The sequence below is a fragment of the Mus caroli genome, chromosome 3 (assembly GCF_900094665.2).
Source record: "Mus caroli chromosome 3, CAROLI_EIJ_v1.1, whole genome shotgun sequence".
Taxonomy (NCBI): Eukaryota; Metazoa; Chordata; class Mammalia; order Rodentia; family Muridae; genus Mus; species Mus caroli.
In genome coordinates, this window is record NC_034572.1 from 105,133,061 (window position 1) to 105,145,108 (window position 12,048).

General features: G+C 34.5%; 1 long non-coding RNA gene across 2 annotated transcripts in view; it reads right to left on the reverse strand.

Moving 5' to 3' along the window:
• LOC115030620 overlaps nt 1–12,048 on the reverse strand; it is a 146,332-nt gene that overhangs the window by 103,805 nt on the left and 30,479 nt on the right. The window contains exon 3 of one of the 2 annotated variants that reach the window (XR_003836212.1): nt 5,986–6,531. The exons of the other annotated variant lie outside the window; for it this stretch is intronic. This is a non-coding gene — a long non-coding RNA (uncharacterized LOC115030620). Of the gene's footprint in view, nt 1–5,985; nt 6,532–12,048 lie in introns of those variants that run through there. 2 annotated transcript variants of the gene reach the window in all.

Here is a 12,048-nt window from a genome sequence, read left to right on the forward strand (position 1 = left end):
AGCAAACACAGAAGTGGATGCTCACAGTCAGCTATTGGATGGATCACAGGGCTCCCAATGGAGGAGCTAGAGAAAGTATCCAAGGAGCTAAAGGCATCTGCAACCCTATAGGTGGAACAACATTCTGAACTGACCAGTACCCCGGGAGCTCTTGACTATAGCTGCATATGTATCAAAAGATGGCCTAATCGGCCATCACTGGAAAGAGAGGTCCATTGGACACACAAACTTTATATGTCCCAGTACAGGGGAAAGCCAGGGCCAAAAATGGGAATGGGTGGGTAGGGAAGTGGGGGGTAGGGTATGGGGGACTTTTGGGAGAGCATTGGAAATTTACTTGAGGAAAATACGTAATAAAAAAAAAAGAAAAAAAAAAGAATTCCCCATTGTAGAAGACTAGAGAAATGTTTTGGCAGACAAGAAGACTTGATATTCGTATAGAGAACCCAGTTTTTATACCTAGCACGCACAACTCTTGACTCACTACTATTTGTAATTGTATTCTTGGGAATCAAATGTCTTACTTTGGTTTTCAGAGAACTTGCATACACAGTGTGCATGTACATATTTACAGGCACACAAATATATATAAATAAATCTATTGAGGAAATGATAGCCAACAACACCCTATGGCTTCTACATGAGTCCATATTCTTGTACAAATCTACTCAGACAGGCATTAATAAATCCACCTTAGCAAGAACTCCCAAATCTACTTAGAAACCACAGCCAAAATCTCACATACTTTCACATTCCAATTGTTATCTATGTTAGGAAAAAGAATTGACCTTTGAGCATTCTCATTCTATTTAGTAATTTTATTATAGACAATAATTCTATCTGTATATAAATTGAAGTTCATTGGTTTTTGTTTCTTTTTGAGACAGACACTGACTATTGTGGAACATACTGTATAGAGTAGGCTGACCACTCACTTCGTAACTTACTATACCTTCCAAGTGTTGAGATAACAGTCATGAACCACTACATTCAATTCCTAGCTTATTTTTTTATTTTAATTATGATTGCCTATTCTCTTTCCTTACAGTAACATGTGTAATATACCTGATGTTGAATAAAAGTGTTGAAAGAATATTCTATTTAACTATAAGTTATAGGAGTCAAACATCAATTAGCTGCTTTTATATTAGTTATAGTTATTTTTACAGAAGTGATTTTATGGTAAATAATTCAATTTATATTCATGATATTGTTAGCTTTCTCAAGATATATATGAATGTTGTTGCAATATTTATCAACATATTCAATGTGAACATGATTTGAAACTTTCCATTGTGTCTTAGATATGGTTTTAATTCTGTGAATAGATGCCATGTAGCAAATATTTAATTGGGACTGGCATATAGTTCAGAGATTTGGTCCATTATCATCAGGGAGGGAAGAATAGCAGCACATAGACATCGTGCCAGAAAGGTAGCTGTGAGTTTTATATCCAAATCAGCAGGCAGAAGGATGAATGACTCTGGGCCTAGCTTGAGCATCTGAAACACTATTGCTCAGCCCCTAATGACACACTTCCTTCAGCATAACCATCGCTACTCCAAGAAGGCGGCATCTTCTTATGGTGGCAGTCCCTGTTAGCCTACATAGTATATTAAACCACTACACACTGTATATATACAGTATATATATATATATATATAATAAGGAAACATAGATTTCATGAAGCAAATGCTCTTCTCATGTTATTAAACATTTTCATAAACATAACTGTTACAGTATGTTAAAGCATTTAATAGTATGTATGTACTCTATTGTCAAATATTTCATTTGCATTTGAGAAGATTGTGAATGCTACTATAGTTGAATGAAATACTGTACAATAAACAAACAGATCAAGTTGATTGATAGTGCTGCTCAGGCCATGTATCTCTTTGCTGATTTTCTACCACCCTGATCCCTCAAACAGGAACATGGATGTGTGATAGTCTTGAACTACAACAGTCAAGTTGTCTGTTTCTTCCTTCAGTTCTATCACTATTGTACCATGTTTTGATTCTGTTTTGTCAGGTGTCACTCACTAGGATTGCCATGTCTTCTTGAAGAAAAGAATTTCCATCTTTGCATGTCTCTCAGTATCTCACAAATTCTTCCTGTTTAAAATAGTCTTCACATTAATGCAGGTTCTCCAGTGTGTGATTGATTATTTTTGTAATGTCATCATATTCTCCATACACTTACTTTCAACTAACAAGTGTGCTTAAATTAACACTAAATCATGTTTATAAATATCTCCATATTTATAATGAGTTACTGGTAGATAACATATCAATCTATGCTAGAATTAGTATTTTAAAGGATCCAGATATAAAGTTCAATCTAATATCAAGAATTTTAGGTCTGACATCCTGAAACTGCTTCCTATTACTACATTGTTTTTCACTTTCTTTCTACTTGTCTCTTATTCTTATTTCTAATGCATGGTAAGTAACATTTTTTATAATTTCATTTTCCTGTATAAGTATATAAATATTTTTTTTCTAAAATGGTCAGATATTCTTCGCTAAATTATATCAGGTACACATTTAAAGAACACCATTCTTCTTGTTGTAGAGACCAGGTACCTTATGTTAGAGTTTGCCCCAATCTCCTCTGCTTGTTGTTTTAACGTTGCTAAAGTTAATTCATTTATGTAAATGCTAACATCATTCAAGTTTTCATTAGTATCTCTGCAGTCTGTATCCATGATGTAGATGAATTCAAAATCAGAAACGGGAACAAAATATCATGAATATGGTAAAATCATCTATTGGTAAGAGTATAAGAAACTGTCAGACTTAGAAAAGGAAAAAGAGTGGGTAGTAGGGAATAATTAGAATATTTGAATATCCATGAGATTGTCAAAAACAAAATTAATTTAAAAATTAAGCTCTATGTGAATCACAATCCCTGACCTCAATCTGTACAGAACAATAGTGAAAAAAATCACATGATATTAGAAAAGAGACAAACAGGTAGATCAATGGAATAGTATAGAAGACCCAGAAAAACATAAACACACACGTGTGCACACTTGATCTTTGACCAAGAATCCAAAACCATACAATAGAGAAAAGAAAGCATCTTCAGCACACGGTGCTGGTCAGATGGTAGTCTGCATATAGAAGAATTCAAATTGATCCATATTTGTCACACTGCACAAAGTTCATGTCAAAGTAGATCAAGCACCTAGACATAAAGCCAGACATACTGAATCTAATAAAAGAGAAAGTGGAATAGGGCCTCAAATGCATTGGCACAGGGAAACTTTTCCTAAACAGAACACCAATGAGTCAGGCTCTAAGATCAACAACTGACAAATGGAACCTCATGAAACTGAAAAACAAACAAACAAACAAAACCCTTTTATAAGGCAAAGGACACTGTCAATAGAACAAAACAGCAGCCTACAGATATGGGGAAGATTTTCACTAACCCTAAATCCATTTAGCCCTCTATAGGGCTAATATCCAAAATATATAAATAACTCAAAAGTTAGACTCTAAAGACCCAATTTAGAGTAATTGAAAATATTAAGCTTTGTGGGGTAGGGGTGGAAAGCACCTCTAGAATGTCTATGGGATCTGGGTCGTGAGAGACTCCCATGACTCAATGGCAATGATCTGAGCCGAAATGCCCAAGAGTAGGGAGTTAGAACCTGAAGAGACCACCTCCAGTAGATAGACATGGCCCCCCAGTGGAAGGATGGTTTTACCAACCTGCCTTCAAATTTTACAGACCAGAATTTTTTCTGTCTAAAAGAAATACAGAGACAGAAATGGAGCAGAGCTTGAAGGCCATTCATTGGGGATTCACCCTATGATCAATCACCAAACACTGACACTATTACCTATGCCTTGTTGTGCTTTCAGGCAGGAGCCTTTAATGGCTACTTTCTGAGAGTCTTTGCCAGAAGCTGACTGAGACACATGAAGATACTTAAAACTTACCATTGTACTGAAGTCTGGAACTCCTATGGAAGGGGAAGGGGAAGGATTGAAGGAGCTGAAGGGGATGGCAACTTCATAGAAAGATTAAGAGTATTAATGAATTCAAAACCCTGGGAACTTCCATAGACTAAGCTGCCAATCAAAGAGCATACATATGGTGGTCTGTGGCCTCAGAAACATATGTAACAGAGGATTGCCTTGTTTGGTCTCAGTTTGAGGATATGTGCCTAATCTTGTAGAGACTTGATGCCACAGGAAATGGGAATGCCTGGGGTGAGATGGGAGTGGGGGGGGAGGTGCGGGGGGCTCAGGAAATGGTTAGAGGATCACCTTCTCAGAGGTAAAGGGGAGTGGCATGGAGTGAAGAACTCCTGGAAGAGGAATCAAATTGTAAAGGGGCACAACACTTGGAATGAAAATAAAGATCACATTTAATTCTTTCTTTTTTTAATTTGGAGATTTCATTTAGAAAACTTTCTAAATGAATGTAAATGTTTTAGGAATCTTCTACTCTATTAGGACTCCATACTACAAATTTCTTTTCTTCAAATGATCCTTCATGTTCTAGAATTATATTACATCTAAATGAATTTTTGGTCAAGGGGCTCATCAGTAAACAAAGAGAAGTCCAACTGTTGCTTGATAGAGCCTTTACCCTATATCCTAGTGTCTTTGAGACAAAAAGGTATTTCTCATGCTACCAATAGAAGTGTACAACAGCCAAACCATAAAACTTTTTATTTATACAGCCTCCAAGATATGCTAGGACAATGGTAAGAACAAGCTTGTGGAAGTAATTAACCAATCAATATCTGACTTGATTTAAGGACTAATCATACCAAATACTACTTGAGTGACCAAGACCCAGAGACTAGATATTTCCATTATATCCCAAAGACTAGATACCCTGGAGATTTGCAGTAAAACCAAATAGTACAGTTTTAAAACAAATAGCAAAAAGTAGCAATAGAATAGATTGTATTCTGCTATTCTCAGACATAGATCAGTGTCTTGCTCAGCCAAGATCAAAGACGCTTCTTTCAGCCACAGATGGGAACAAATATCAAGACCCACATGTACACATAATGCATACAGTGAGAGATCTTGGGACACTCAGTTATGAATGTGATGCCTACATCAAATCTCCTGCTGTGCTCCAAAACTCAGGGATGTCCACAGAATGGAATGCAAAAAGAATGTAAAAGCTGGAATAGATGGCGGATATCAGATAAATGAAACCTTCTAAATCAACATAACCAAGACTCATATAAATTAACAGAGACTGAGGGGACATGCACTGAACTTGCAAGGGTCTGTACCAGATCTTCTGTATACACACACACACACACACACACACACACACACACAGACTTGAGTGGATGAAAATATGGGGTGGAGTGGGGTAGAGGTTGGAAGAATAGGGAAGGGGAATCTATAATCAAGACATATTGTGTGTGAAAAATATATTTTCAATAAGAAAAAATGTGAAAAAAGTAAATATTGAGTCATGCCATCACTGGGAAAAAACAGATAAAATGTTTTATTTTACCTTCATTTCTTCTCTAATGTTTACTGTAATCTATCTTTCTTCCCAATTGGAATATAGGGTTGTTTACTCTGAAGCTGAGTTTGAATGACCATGGCTAAAGAACCGAGATTTAGGTTGTCATAAATTCCATGTTTCAAAATGTAAGCAATTACATTAAGCTTTTTCTTTTAGTTGAAAATTCGTAATCCTGAAATAATATATTCTAATCACGGTTTCCCTTCCATCTTTTCTTCCAGATTCTTCCCACCTCTACAAATCAAACTCAATTTCTTCTTTTTTTTGTTTAGAAAACAAGCAATTAGCAAATATGAACATGACCAAATAAAAGACATCAGAAAAGTAGAATAATACACACACACACACACACACANACACAGAGATAGAGAGAGAGAGAGAGAGAGATACATAGACATACATGCACACACAAAATGAAACCTATAAACACATAAAATTTGAAACCATAATATACAAACAAAAGACCAGTAAGCTAAAAAATAAAAGCCTGAATAATGCAATATGAGAAAAAATACCTACAATAACATCATTGAGTTTGTTTTGAGTTGGCCATGCTGGTTATGGGACCTACCCTTAATTGTGATTAATATACATTGTGAGACTCCATTGGAGAAGACATATTTTCTGTGCTTTTGATGTTCACTAAAGATAGCTTCTTGGTTAGAGTTGGGAACTCTTGTTCATCATCACCTCTTCAGTGCTGGAATCTCTTATTGATTAGATCTATGCAGATCATTTGCATACTAACACATACTGATATGTGTCAGCACATATGGGTGTTCATATGAGTATCATCAGTCCTGTTGTGTCTAGGAGGCACTGTTTCCTTGGTGTAGTCCATCTCCTCTGGTTTTAATAATTTTTCTGCCTTCTCTTCAATAGAGTTAATTGAACCCTAATAGTAGAAATTTGATGGAAATTCCCATTTAGGACTGTTTGTTCCAAGATGTTTTACTCTCTGCACTTTGTCCAGTTGTGTGTCCCATCAAATTCAGGAAGAAACCTCATGGATGATGGCTGTGGAAGGCAATGAGCATAGGAGAATGTTGCTAGGTTTCCACCACCTCCCACCCCCCACCACCCCGCCATATATCATTAGCAGAACAACAGTATTTGCTGTTTTCCCTTAGGCTCATGTCCAATCTAGTTTCACATTCTTGCCCACCAAGAAATGTCAGGTAAGATTTACTTTCTGGAACCTTAAACTCAGTTAAATAGCATTTGACGACTCCCACAGCTTTTGTACTATGATTACATCTACATATCATGTAAGCATATCATGTTATCTATCTGATAACAGGTATTGAAGCTAGGTTGGCTTACTTTTCTCCTCTGATAGTTATCAGGAATACCTTCTGGTATGCAGTCTCTAGTCTGCAGGACTGAAGTATCTTGTTAGGCATCAGCTCAAATTCTCCGTGTTCAATGAGATATTAAATATTATCTTCAGCAATACATTCATACCATCAGTTTTGTGGAGAGCAGTCATTAGACTTGGCAATAGCCTCAGTTCTTTATGAGTAACCAAGATTCCCTTTCAGTCAACAAGTCAATTAGGTATAAACTATTCCTGGTGCTAGAGTTTTCACCCTTGGTGAAAGACGTCTAATTGGGGAATTGACCCCTCCATTGTTTGTCGATTCCATTTAGATATCTTTCATATAAATATATATGTGCGTGCACACACACACACATTTAAGAAGCTTCTTCTATATTAGCTTTCAATATGACCTTTCACATGGCCCTTAGTTTTAGGTGTCCTTTCCTGTATTCCCTTACTTTCCCCATCTTTCCTATTACTCTCCATTTAATACTTCCATTCATGTCCCTCATCACCATCTCTCCATAACTATATATTTTATTTTCTCTTTCTTGGCAGAGCTTTCCCTATTCCCAGCCCTTTATATCCATATTTAACTTCAGTAGTTTTTTGGATTGAAGCATGCCTATTAAGAGTTTAAACACCAATATCCACCTATTAAAGAATGCATATCATTTTGGGATCTGGGTTACTTCACTCAGAATCATTCTTTTTATTTTCTTAAATCTCTTTACTTCCCTACTAAAGTTCTTAAAGATCTATGAAAATTGCTTTGTTATAATAAGAGTTGGCTTCATAACCTACAATCCATTTTCTTTCTGCATACCCACACATATACACACATGTGCACACACATGCAGAGAAGTTTCTGGTGTTCTTTGTCTTTGTCTCTGAGAAATAATAGGATAAATTTTGATAGATTTCTTAGGATTTAAATCCAGGAAGAAGATACAAGCTCCTCTTTTCCAGAACTACAATATATAAAGTAGAATGGGAAAAAGGCTTTTAAATGATACAAATGAGAAAATATGAGGCAGAGGAGATAGCTAAGACAATAAAATAATTTGCATGCAAGAATAATAACCTGAATTAAATTCTGAAAAACCAAGATAAAAATATTGGTGCTTTACTTAGGGTTTTATTGCTGGGAAGAGTATCATAACCATTGTGTCAGTAATAAAGAAACAAACACACACACACAAACAATTTAAAACAATAACAATACCTTTTAATTAGGGTTGACTTAAAGTTTCAGAGATTTAGTCCATTATCCTCATGATATGAAGCATGGTGGCATGCAGGCAGATTATAGTGTTAGAGCTGAGACTTCTACATTTTGGTCCACAGGCAGCAGAAGCCCCACACTTGGCATATCTTGAGCAAATAAAAACTCAATACTCACCATAGCACTGACACATTTTTTCCAACTAGGCCATGCCTAATAATTCTACTCCCTATGGGCCAATAATTAAAACATATGATTCTATGTCAGCTATGTCCATTCAATCCACCATGATAAGTATGCCTGCATATTTTTGATTCCAGCACTGGGGAACTAGAGTGAGGTTGATACTGTGACTCACTGGCCAGCCAGCCTATCCAAATCATCAAGCCTATCCAAAACACTAGGTGGATACCTTTACAGAAATAATTCCCAGGTTATCTTCTAGCCTTCAGTGCACATCACACAGACAAACACACATGCACAGTGGAAAACATTGCTTTCCAACTTTAATATTTCAAAGTAAATGAAGTCTATCATATGGTGCAGGTATTAGTATTAAAATTTTAAAATACTTGATAAAGTACATTTAAATAAAACTTTGTTAGATGCCACAGAAATGACAAGAATAAATGAACATGAAGATTCAATATTAATACTTAAAAATATGATACTATCACATGGTACCTCACTAGTTATTGATTCCCTAAACAACATAGAGTTATAGAGATAATATTCAGGACTGTCTTGGCAATCAGCTGTTACTGTCATTTTTTATGATTTTTTGAAGCTGCATCCTATACTTCCTGCCTACTCATATAATTTCCATTCTTTCTCAGATCCCTGATGGGTTTGAAGACTATATAGTCATAATATTAGTATACGGCTAAGTTGTTTAGTATTTAATAGATGTCCTAGTTCTAAGAAGATGTGTTTAGGTGAATAAAACAAGTTAGTATAGAAAATGATTTAGATACAGACTTGAACTCACCAAGACAGGATAAATGATACAATAGTTTAAGTTGCCAAGTATAAATGGACTGAATATGTTAAACTGGACATACTTAGATTTTTCATAATTATTTTATAATTACTATAAATTTATTCAATTTATATTTGGCAAAAAGGAACAATTTATTGGACTAAAAAGGATAATTGTTGAGAGAATATCTTGTGTAGTATATATGTATGTGTCATATGTCAATTAAAAAGCTTATGGCCTATGGCTTAGGCAGTAAGAAATAGTACATCAAGGAGAATAAAGAATTCTGAAATAGAGACAGGGACCAGAAGATTTGGTCAAGAAGATGTGAGGAGACAGACACATGGTAATTAAGCACAGGTAACAAGCCACATGGCACAGTGTAGGTTAAATAAAAATAGACTATCTTAAGTTAGATCTAGTCAGAAAAGATCCTACCTACATGGCCAAAGTATATGTAAATAAATTTTGAGTCTGAGTCTTATTTCTAGGATCATGGCACTGGGAGGTAGAATCAGGTCATACTATATGTTCCACTTTAGGGAAAGATTCATCTGTATTATACACAAATTTGAACAGATTTGAGTTTTCTTCACTTGTTTATTGTGCTTTCTCTGCTAGATAACATTTTTGTAACTTTAGCTTTACACAAGAGACTACAGGTTTTATCAGTTATTAGTATTCCAAATAACTATGAAAACTTCATCATAATTCTTAATCTAATATGTATTTTGTCACATTCATATACAGAAGAGCTGGGTTGTGCAAATGCTCTTATAATTATGTAAAATGTGACATGAACTCTTTTCCAGATTTTAAATATTTAAAATATATTGAATTTATTTTGGATGGTTATTTAATGCATGAACCCTTCTGGGAAAAATGTTTTACATTATTTTAAGAGGTCTGTGACAATACAACTCACTAACATAACTTTATAGTGAATGATTTCAGTGATAAGTAGTTAGCAAATTAAAAATAAAACAGTAATAGCAGGCTATTATTTTCACTTGCAACCTTTCTCATTTTATTGAGATACTCTGTAATTATCTTCCACTCTAGGATGATCTCCTAAGTGTTCTTTTGTCTTTAAATTGTTTGATTTTCTGATACTCCTTATATCTAGAAATATCTTTTTTCAACTTTTATCAAGATAATAGGAATGGAAGGCTTGAGATCTCTGTTCCAACCTGTGCTCATGATAAAGAATTTTGATGTAATACAATATTCTGTTTGTAATACATTGATTGTCCCTCAGTCGATAAAGATACTATCCTGTTTTATATCAGAAAAACCTTAGATGTATATAAAACCAAGAGTGCTGGATTTACATCCATAGTTTGCTATATAGAACATTCTATTGTCCTTGAGTATCATGTTTAAAGTTATAACTCCATTCAATACTTCTTCATTATAGTTAATTATTTATTATTGCTCAAACATGGTCAGTGATGTATCAAAGAATTCTATGTGTTATTAACAATAATGCTATTTTTTTTCATTAAAACTGAACAAAGTGATAGTGTCCAGTTTTGCATATCTGAGAAACTAGCTTGCTCTTGAACACTTTAAAATAATTTTTGAAGTCCCTATTATCTTTCTAGGTCTTTATATTTGCACTATTTTTCTATTTTCTGGTTATTTTGAGGTATAGAAATCAAAACAAAGGTCTTTTGCATATATATTGAAGCTGCTAGCTTTGCATTTTATGAGATGCCTTTGTTTGTTTATTTGTGTCTCTAAGTGTTTTTGCTTCTTTTCCTTTGGCCCTTTTATGTTTGTTTCTTTGTTTTATCTTATTCTGACTTGTTTCTTTCCTGTGTTATCTTATTTTATTTTATTTCTTAGATGTCTGTTTGTTCTCCAACCAAGGCAAAAAGAATGTAGATCCAGAAGGTGGGAAGGAAAAAAGAGAGATTGGGGATAAAGAAATTATAATACAAATATATTATATGAAAATATATTTCAATAAAAGAAAAATGTAGTTGCTGAAGAATTAATGATTTTTGTCCTGTGATAAGATTTAAATTTGAAAAGAATTACGGTTCATGAAACATGATAATTTGAAATGTATGACTCAGCCCATAAGCCATGCAGCCAATGCCCATGAAAACAATGAAGAAACACATCACAGTTTCTAGCATGTACAGTGAATAGTTTGTCAAAAAGTTTACTTTATAGTTGTTGATGGGGGAAAGTGGAAATAACATCAGGTAAATTGCTTTAGAATTAATCCTTCATTTTTTTATTTTGATCTTCACAGTAGAAAGAAATGAAATCAGAGCTGTTAAATGTGAGATACATCGCTCTTAAGATCTGTAGAATTAGTGTTAAATCTAATTTGATTATTGTGGTAACCATAGTTTGAAGTGCACATGCTTAAAGTTTTGTTCCCAAGGCAGGGCACATAGCTCACTGACAAAATGTTTGCTTGGCATGACACTGTCTTTGATTCATAGGTCCTCAAATTAATCCTAGAATAGTTATTCGATATAAACTATCTCTGCATAATGGAAGATAAATTCTTATGCAATGTAAGTATCCACATTTACTTACCTATGTTGTAGGGATTTTTGGGAAGTAGTAATTTCCAATTTATTTCTAAGTCCAAAGAGATATATTTTTTATAATCTCTATCATCTGTTGTAATGTATTGACATGTTTGATATAGTAAATAATGATGGTATTTAGGATCTCAACTTGTAGATACATCCAGTTTTCAGCAGGACTGCAATTGTATTAAGCCATTCTCATGTCCTAGCACATACCTTTCTCTTATCCCTAAATTATTCTTTAAGAAAACTGAACCAAAATGAAAAGTGCATGAAAGCTCCAAGCAAACCTACAAAAAATGATGAGAGGAAACAGTAAGATCAGGGAGAGGGGAGGATAGAGATACTTGAGTTTAAAAGTGAGGTTAGGATCCGGAACACAAGGAATAAGGAGTAGCTGATGAGTTAACCCAAATAATAGTTATATCAAGAAGCTTTTTGGAAATTGCTTGGTCTG